At 39.1% G+C, this 7,500-nt stretch overlaps 2 protein-coding genes across 4 annotated transcripts in view; one reads left to right on the top strand and one right to left on the bottom strand.

Moving 5' to 3' along the window:
- Positions 1–7,500, top strand: part of LOC123503309 (transcription factor GATA-4-like) — a 212,631-nt gene that overhangs the window by 39,017 nt on the left and 166,114 nt on the right. For all 3 annotated transcript variants that reach the window (XM_045252977.1, XM_045252976.1, XM_045252978.1), the window contains exon 2: positions 2,503–2,587. The gene's annotated coding sequence lies outside the window, so the exon portion shown is untranslated. The remainder of the gene's footprint in view (positions 1–2,502; positions 2,588–7,500) is intronic.
- Positions 1–7,500, bottom strand: part of LOC123502977 (vegetative cell wall protein gp1-like) — a 79,513-nt gene that overhangs the window by 24,492 nt on the left and 47,521 nt on the right. The gene's annotated exons all lie outside the window — the stretch shown is intronic.

Below are 7,500 nucleotides of genomic sequence, written 5' to 3'. Positions count from 1 at the left end.
TTTATTTCTTTGGTTTGTTTCAATTGTTTGTTTTACGAGAAAGTGTTCAAACGCGTAAGTTATTCTCTGTTTGTATACATTAACTTGCTTTTACTGTTTTTTTTTTTTTCTTTCTTTTTTATGTGAATGCCGGAGTTAAGTTTTTTTCTTCTATATTTTTTTTTCTATTTCTTCCTGTATACCTGTAGATTGTTTTCCTTATATATTTTTTCTATTTTTATGTATACCTGTAGATTTCTTTTCTTCTATATTTTTTCCTATTTCTTCCTGTATACCTGTAGATTTTTTTTCTTCTATATTTTTTCCTATTTCTTAATGTATACCTTTCTTTTCATTTTGTTTCTTCTATGTATATAATTTCGTGTTTCTTGATGTACACCTTTTTCAGATTTCTTCTTCTATATTTTTTTTTCCTGTTTCTTTTTTTTTCTCATATACAATTTTTTTTTTCTGTTTTATGTATATACCTTTTTTCTTATTTTGTTTCTTCTATATATTTTTTTTATTTCTTGATATATACAATACCTTTTTTACATTTCTTTCTTCTATATTTTTTTTTATTTTATTTCTTGCTATATACCTTTTATCTTTAGTTTTTTTTTTCTTCCATTTTTTTCTATTTCTTGATTTTTTTTCTATTTTTTTTATGTATACCTTCTTTAAGATTTTTTTTTCTTTGTTTTCTATTTTCTGTTTCTTTTCTTTCCATATGACCGGTTCCAATCAAAGCAGTCGAGGTTTTGCTCCCGTATATACGTACACGATTTTGCGAGATCTATCATGTTTTTTTTTTCTATTAATTTCTGTTCATTTTCGAGTTTAACATGATAAAAAAAATATCTAAAATTAGTTTCAATGTTCACCGTCTGTCTGTCTGTCTGTCTCTGTCTGTCTGTCTCTCTCTCTCTCTAAAACTTCACTTACTAAGAACATTATCGTTACATTTATTTCTTCGTACATGTTAATTCATTCACCATTCTTTAGTGTCTTTAGTCACAATGCCTTTCAAACTCTACTACAATTCCAACTATAATTAGCGATCACCATTACCGTCAACAGCCTTCCTACAATGTAATTCAAACCCTAAAACACAAACACATCACGAAATGAGAATTCAAACACTACAAATTCTCTTATTAACCCCTTCAGTACCATGCCACGTCTTCATATTTATCTAGGTTACTATTAGGCGATTTTATTCAGCTTCAGAGATACATGTAGGGATTATAATAGCGAAGAACGTGGACTATTAACTTTCTGACCTCCATGGAACCTTGCTAGGGTAAGTAAAATTGTCTAATCACACCCAAAACTCATGGTAAAAGTGCGTCCCAGTATTGAAAGGGTTAATTGTATATAAATTCCAAAACCTATTCTCATTAGTCTTCACCAACATTATTTGAACCTTCAACTCAATCACGTGACCAAACAAACATTTCAGGACAACAATTCTCGCTAAATCCCACTGTTTCTTTATCTTGATGGTGCTTAAACTCATGTAATCCTCCTTAATCCTCTTCTTACACTACTACGCCTCTGTGCCTTATCGTAATCCCTTATACGTAGGATTGGATTCCTTTCTCATCCTTACTGAGCACAAACACATCTAATCCCTTTTAAAATGTACTGAAACCTTTACATTCGGTATATGATCCCTTTAAAAGGATAGGATCGTTTATATGCAGTACAAGATATTACATATATTTTGAATGCATCTGATTCTTTTATCCTTTTTTTTTTTTTTCTTTTGTACCTGATCCCTTTTTAATGTACGTGATCCTTTACATCCTACATCGAATTCCTTTAAAATTCACTGTATTCTTTATTTATTATACATGAAGTAGTTTAAATGCATCCAGCGCTTTATAAATGGTACGTGATCCGAATTACACCCATCCTATTCTTTTTCAAGCGCTTCGATGATTTTTCTTTAATGCATCTATTTAGGTTCTTTTATTTCTATCAAGGGAGTTTTTCTTTCTCTTGTGGAACCAAAACAATTTCTTCCTGAACCTTCCAACATGGATTTGATTGTTTTCCAGGATAATTATTTAAAAAGTCAAGATTTGTGTTACAGGAAGGCAAGGCAAAACTATCAAGGCAAAGACGGAATCTCTTACTTTTTTTTTTTTCATAATTCGCGTTAATGTTGTTTTGACGAAACTTCTCAGTCACATCCTCTGACACAGAGATTTGATGTATTGTATCACACATTCCCTAAAAACAGGAATTCTTTTCTTTTTTATTTTGTACGTCATGTAGGATTCCCTAAAAGAGTAAGAATTCTCTCTCTCTCTCTCTCTCTCTCTCTCTCTCTCTCTCTCTCTCTCTCTCTCTCTATCTATCTATCTATCTATCTATCTATTTCTATTTATTTCTTTATCTATCTATCTATATCAATCTATATCTACTCATTTGTACATCTATCTATCTATCTATCTATCTCTCCATGCCCATCCCTCCGTCAGTAGCTACACATTCCTTAACGCCTCTTTCCTGCAGGAGTGACGGTCGGCTGAGTGCTTGAACCCCGCCCTCCCCACGCGAAGCAAACCACCAGCCCTCCCCAACCCTCCGCTCCATCTGGGTAAGTACCACCTCCAGTCCACCTCGCATCTAAGAACTTGTACATTTTCACACCTGGCTCTTTAAATTTCCCAGTGACCTGAAGGTGCGGTAACTCTTCCTCTAATTAAATTGGTGTACGCCTGGAGTGTGTATGAAGCAAGTACGTTTTCTTATCTATCTTCTGTCAGTGAAGATTATTTTTACTTATTTTTTTCTTTTCTTTTTCTCTTTTTCCTACTACCGTGTTCCTCCTTCACTAAGGCGTGTTATTCCTACACTATCTGTTTTTCCTCTGGTTAAGTGCAGTGGTGCTTATCACAAGGCAACGCAAGTGGCTGCTCTCTCGATGTATATTCTCGTATCAATGCCTGTGTGTGTGTGTGTGTGTGTGTGTGTGTGTGTGTGTGTGTGTGTGTGTGTGTGTGTGTGTGTGTGTGTGTGTGGCTTTGTTATGCCTTCGGAACACACTTAATGGTCCATGTTGCAAGTACAAGTCCTGTGTTTAAGTGTGTTGGCGTCTGTGCGTGGATCATGTTGCGCCCATTGCTTCCCAGGCTGAGTGGGAGGCAGTGGATGGGAGAGGTAGGGGGAGTGTGTGTGTGCGGGGGAGGGTAGAGACGTTGTGGGTGAAACTGCGTGGGTGACTCAAGTGAATGATGGTCTTTAAGCGCACGTTAGTAAGCTTATTTGCTGGAGATGATGATGGTAGTGGTGGTAGAAGTAGAAATAGTAACAACAGCAACTACTACTACTACTACTACTACTACTACTACTACTACTACTACTACTACTACTATTACTACGACTACTACTACTACCACTACTACTATAAAACAAAAACAACAACAACAACAACAATAATAATAATAATAATAATAATAATAATAATAATAATAATAATAATAATAATAATAATAATAATAATAATAAACACTAAATAATATGCAAAATCAACAATAAACAATGTGACAAGAATTAACACCAATGGCAACTAAAAATAGACCGTCTCCCAAAAACAGCGAATAAAAACATCAACAACATCAACAACATCAACAACAACAGTAACAACAACACCACATCATCTCCCTCTTATCTTAATCCTTCCCTGGAGTAACACGAGGAGGGAGAAATTAATCTGAAGTCCCCCATTTATTTTTAGCGCTGCACAAACCTCATCAGATCTCATTGGTGGGTCGCGATGACTTACTATTGAGGAGGAGGAGGAGGAGGAGGAGGAGGAGGAGGAGGAGGAGGAGTACAAAGGAAAGAACAGACAGCAACAGCCCTACTGGACCCAACGAGGCTGTCTGTGTGTGTCTATACTACTACTACAAATTCAAAAGTAAAAGGACAAGGGGGTTTAAAGAAGGAAAACAGAGAGAGAGAGAGAGAGAGAGAGAGAGAGAGAGAGAGAGAGAGAGAGAGAGAGAGAGAGAGAGAGAGAGAGAGAGAGAGAGAGAGATAATGTGATAGGAAAAGGTGAGAGAAATGCTATCTAATACATAATAAAAAAAAATGCAGGCGGGAAGTTGATGCGAGGAGGAGGAGGAGGAGGAGGAGGAGGAGGTTGTAAGGAGGAGGGAAGTAATGATAGGAGGATAATAGTGCACAGGAAAGCAAGGAAATGGAGGAGGAGGATGAAAGGAAGACTGATAAAGGAGTAACAACACGGACTTCATTATTATCAAGGTCTGAGTAGATGTGAGAACAGACACACAGACACACAGACACACAGACACACAGGCACACAGACACACAGACGAACAAATACACACAGACACACAGGCACACACAGACACACACAGACACACATAGACAACAGACACACAGATACAGGCACACACAGACAGACACACACAGACACACAGACAAACATATACACACAGACACACATAGACACACAGACACACAGACACAGACACACATAGACACACAGACACACAGACACACAGGCAGACTCAGTGGTGCACGAGAGAGGAGTAAATAGATTATGTTTCATTTTATTGAAGGTCAGAACTTTCAGAGTCAGGAGGTCACACACACACACACACACACACACACACACACACACACACACACACACACACACACAGGAAAGACAGTCGCCTCGTAAATAGCTGGATCACTATGGCCGTTGTGAAGGTGAAGACCAATTAATTAATCACACCGACTCCCTCCTTAACCACTTGGGAGGAGGAGGAGGAGGAGGAGGAGGGACGAGCAGCAGTAGTGGCGGTGATACTGACCCTCCTGCCAGACGCACAACACTTGTCAACACAGCGGCAGTACAAACATATCGTGCCGCGTGGATCGACCCCAGCACCTCGCAAGTCCCGCCCATTAAGTATGCAACAACTCACGCCACTAAAGCCACCCTAGGGAGTCCTCACGAGCACCCGCCACGAGGAAGGAGATTAAAAGACTAGACTTACCACTATCTAGCCTTGGAGGTGTTGAGAGACGAGGATAGAGCTGAGGAAAGTGACTAAAGAGGTTCGGAGTGTCTAGCTATCCATCAGAAATAAAGGAAGGGTTATAGTCGTAGATTTTCTCTTTTCTATGCAAGTATGGTGTTTTAAAGTACCAGTAGAGCAAAACTTAAGCATCTAGAGTTGTGCACAGCTTCACCAGAAAGAAAAGAGTGATTATACTAGTAGATTTTCTCATTTCTGGTCAAGTATGGTGTTTACAAGTACCAGTAGAGCAAAACTTAAGGCCTCTAGAGGATGAAAATTAACAAATAAATGTCTCAGGATGAATACAAATCTTTACAATCACTACCAGAAAATAAATAGATAGGTAAAAAAACACAAATCCCTATTATGATGAATCAAAACAATAAGAATCAACAGCAAAAAAGACAAGAGGATGAAAAAAAAACAAATTAATGTCTCTGGATGAACACAAATCGTCAGAATCACTCATAAAATAAATAAATAGATAAAAAACAACACGAATCTTTATTATGAAGTGTAAAAACGACTGCATAACAACAAAACAGATGCCTACAGAGTGTTTTATTCTGAGGAGGCGACGCGTGGAGTGGAACATTCAACCCTCCTCCTCCCGCCACACAAACTCGTCACTCTCTCTTGTTTGTCCGGGAAGTGAGACGACGCAGGAACTTGATAGAGAAATAGAGAAGAGAAACTGCGAGGCGACATGGCAATCACAGGACAATGAAACTCTAAGACGAGGCCTGTTCCTATCCCCACCCTTACCCCACGCCTCCCTCTCTCTCTCTCTCTCCCTCCCTCTCTCTCCCTCCCACTCTCTCTCAGCTCTCACACTCACGCTCTCACTCCCTAGATCATGAATACAGAGGATCGATTCTATTAGAGGCAACGACCTGGCCTCCGCGGACACTCACTCACGCACTTACTCACGCATTCACTCACTCACTCACTCACTCACTCACGCACTCACTCACTCACGCATTCACTCACTCACTCACTCACTCACGCATTCACTCACTCACTCACGCACGCACTCACTCACTCACTCACTCATTCACTCACTTACGCACTCACTCCAGGCTGGTGATTCACTGATACATGTTCCCTCGGGTGGTGATTCTCGTGTTCTCATCCACTCATTCACTCGATTTAACCTCTTCAGTACCATGACGCCTTTTCATATTCATGCTGCTTATTATCTGGTGGTTCTATACAGCTTCAGAAACTCATGTGGGGGATTAAAATACTGAAAACTGTGACCATCAATCTTCTGACCTACATAGACCCTTCCTAATGTCAATAAAATGGTCTAATCGTACAGAAATCTCAAGGTAAAAATGTTTCCCAGTACTCAAGAGGGTTAAGGTGAGTAATTATTTGTTATTTTTCTCAGTTACTCATCTATTCTCTCACTCACTCCTATTCTGGATGTAATTGACTCTCACTCACTCACACGTCCTCTCACTCATTCACTCTTCATTTATCCACATTCTAGCGCAGTAACTCTCTCTCTCTCTCTCTCTCTCTCTCTCTCTCTCTCACGTATTCACTTGTGGGGAGTAATAACTAAATGACTCATTCACTCCTGCTTTACTCTGACTCATTATCATTCACGTTAGGACAAGTTTACTCACTCCATCTCTTCCTCTCACTCCTCGACTCATTGTAGGTGACTCATGACTCATTCCTCCATTGCCTTTTATCAATTACCACGTCCTTCACACTCTCGTCAACAAAAAGAACACAGCTTGATTACTCATGTTCTTTTTTTTTCCGCCTTTATAAATATTAATACTCGTTTTGTTTAATTCAAGGCGTTTGTTGAATTCATTAGCTTTGACTACTTTCTATATATTTGCACAATTTGTTTTCCCCTTGTAAGATTTGTTTGATATAAGTTGTATTTATTCTGTCATTGTTGTGTTCGTTGACTTTCTACTTGTACTTCTCTGTTTCAGTCATCGTAATCTTTTTTTTTTTATACCATGTGGACTTTTCACGGGAGTTTCTGGGCTAAAGGGGATACTTTTGGGGTACCTCCTATCTCAAAGCCCACCCGCTAGCAAACCGTTGCCCCCGAGTGAGGAAGCCCATCCTACACTCGGACCGTGGACAGGATTCGAACCCTTGTCTCATTCCCAACGTACTTGAGTGATTTTATATCGTACCTGGCTCATTATCATCGTACCTGGCTGATTCAAATATCGTACTTGACTCATCACCACCGTACCTGCCTGATTCAAATACCGTACTTGACTCACATTATCGTACCTGGCTCATTCAAATACCGTACTTCTCTCACTTCATTCACCCACTTCGGCTGATTTGAATACCGTACTCATGTCACTTCTAAATCGTGCATGTGTAATCTTGAATGTCTGAATGTCGCACTGAACTCATTGTAATATCATGACATTTGTCCCTGTCCTTTGGCTAACTATCGGCTCTGTAAGGGAACTGGCGACTAAGTGGGTTT

The sequence above is a fragment of the Portunus trituberculatus genome, chromosome 13, assembly GCF_017591435.1.
Source record: "Portunus trituberculatus isolate SZX2019 chromosome 13, ASM1759143v1, whole genome shotgun sequence".
Taxonomy (NCBI): domain Eukaryota; kingdom Metazoa; phylum Arthropoda; class Malacostraca; order Decapoda; family Portunidae; genus Portunus; species Portunus trituberculatus.
Note: the sequence above shows the minus strand (reverse complement) of the source record. Positions and strands in the feature narration are given on the sequence as shown.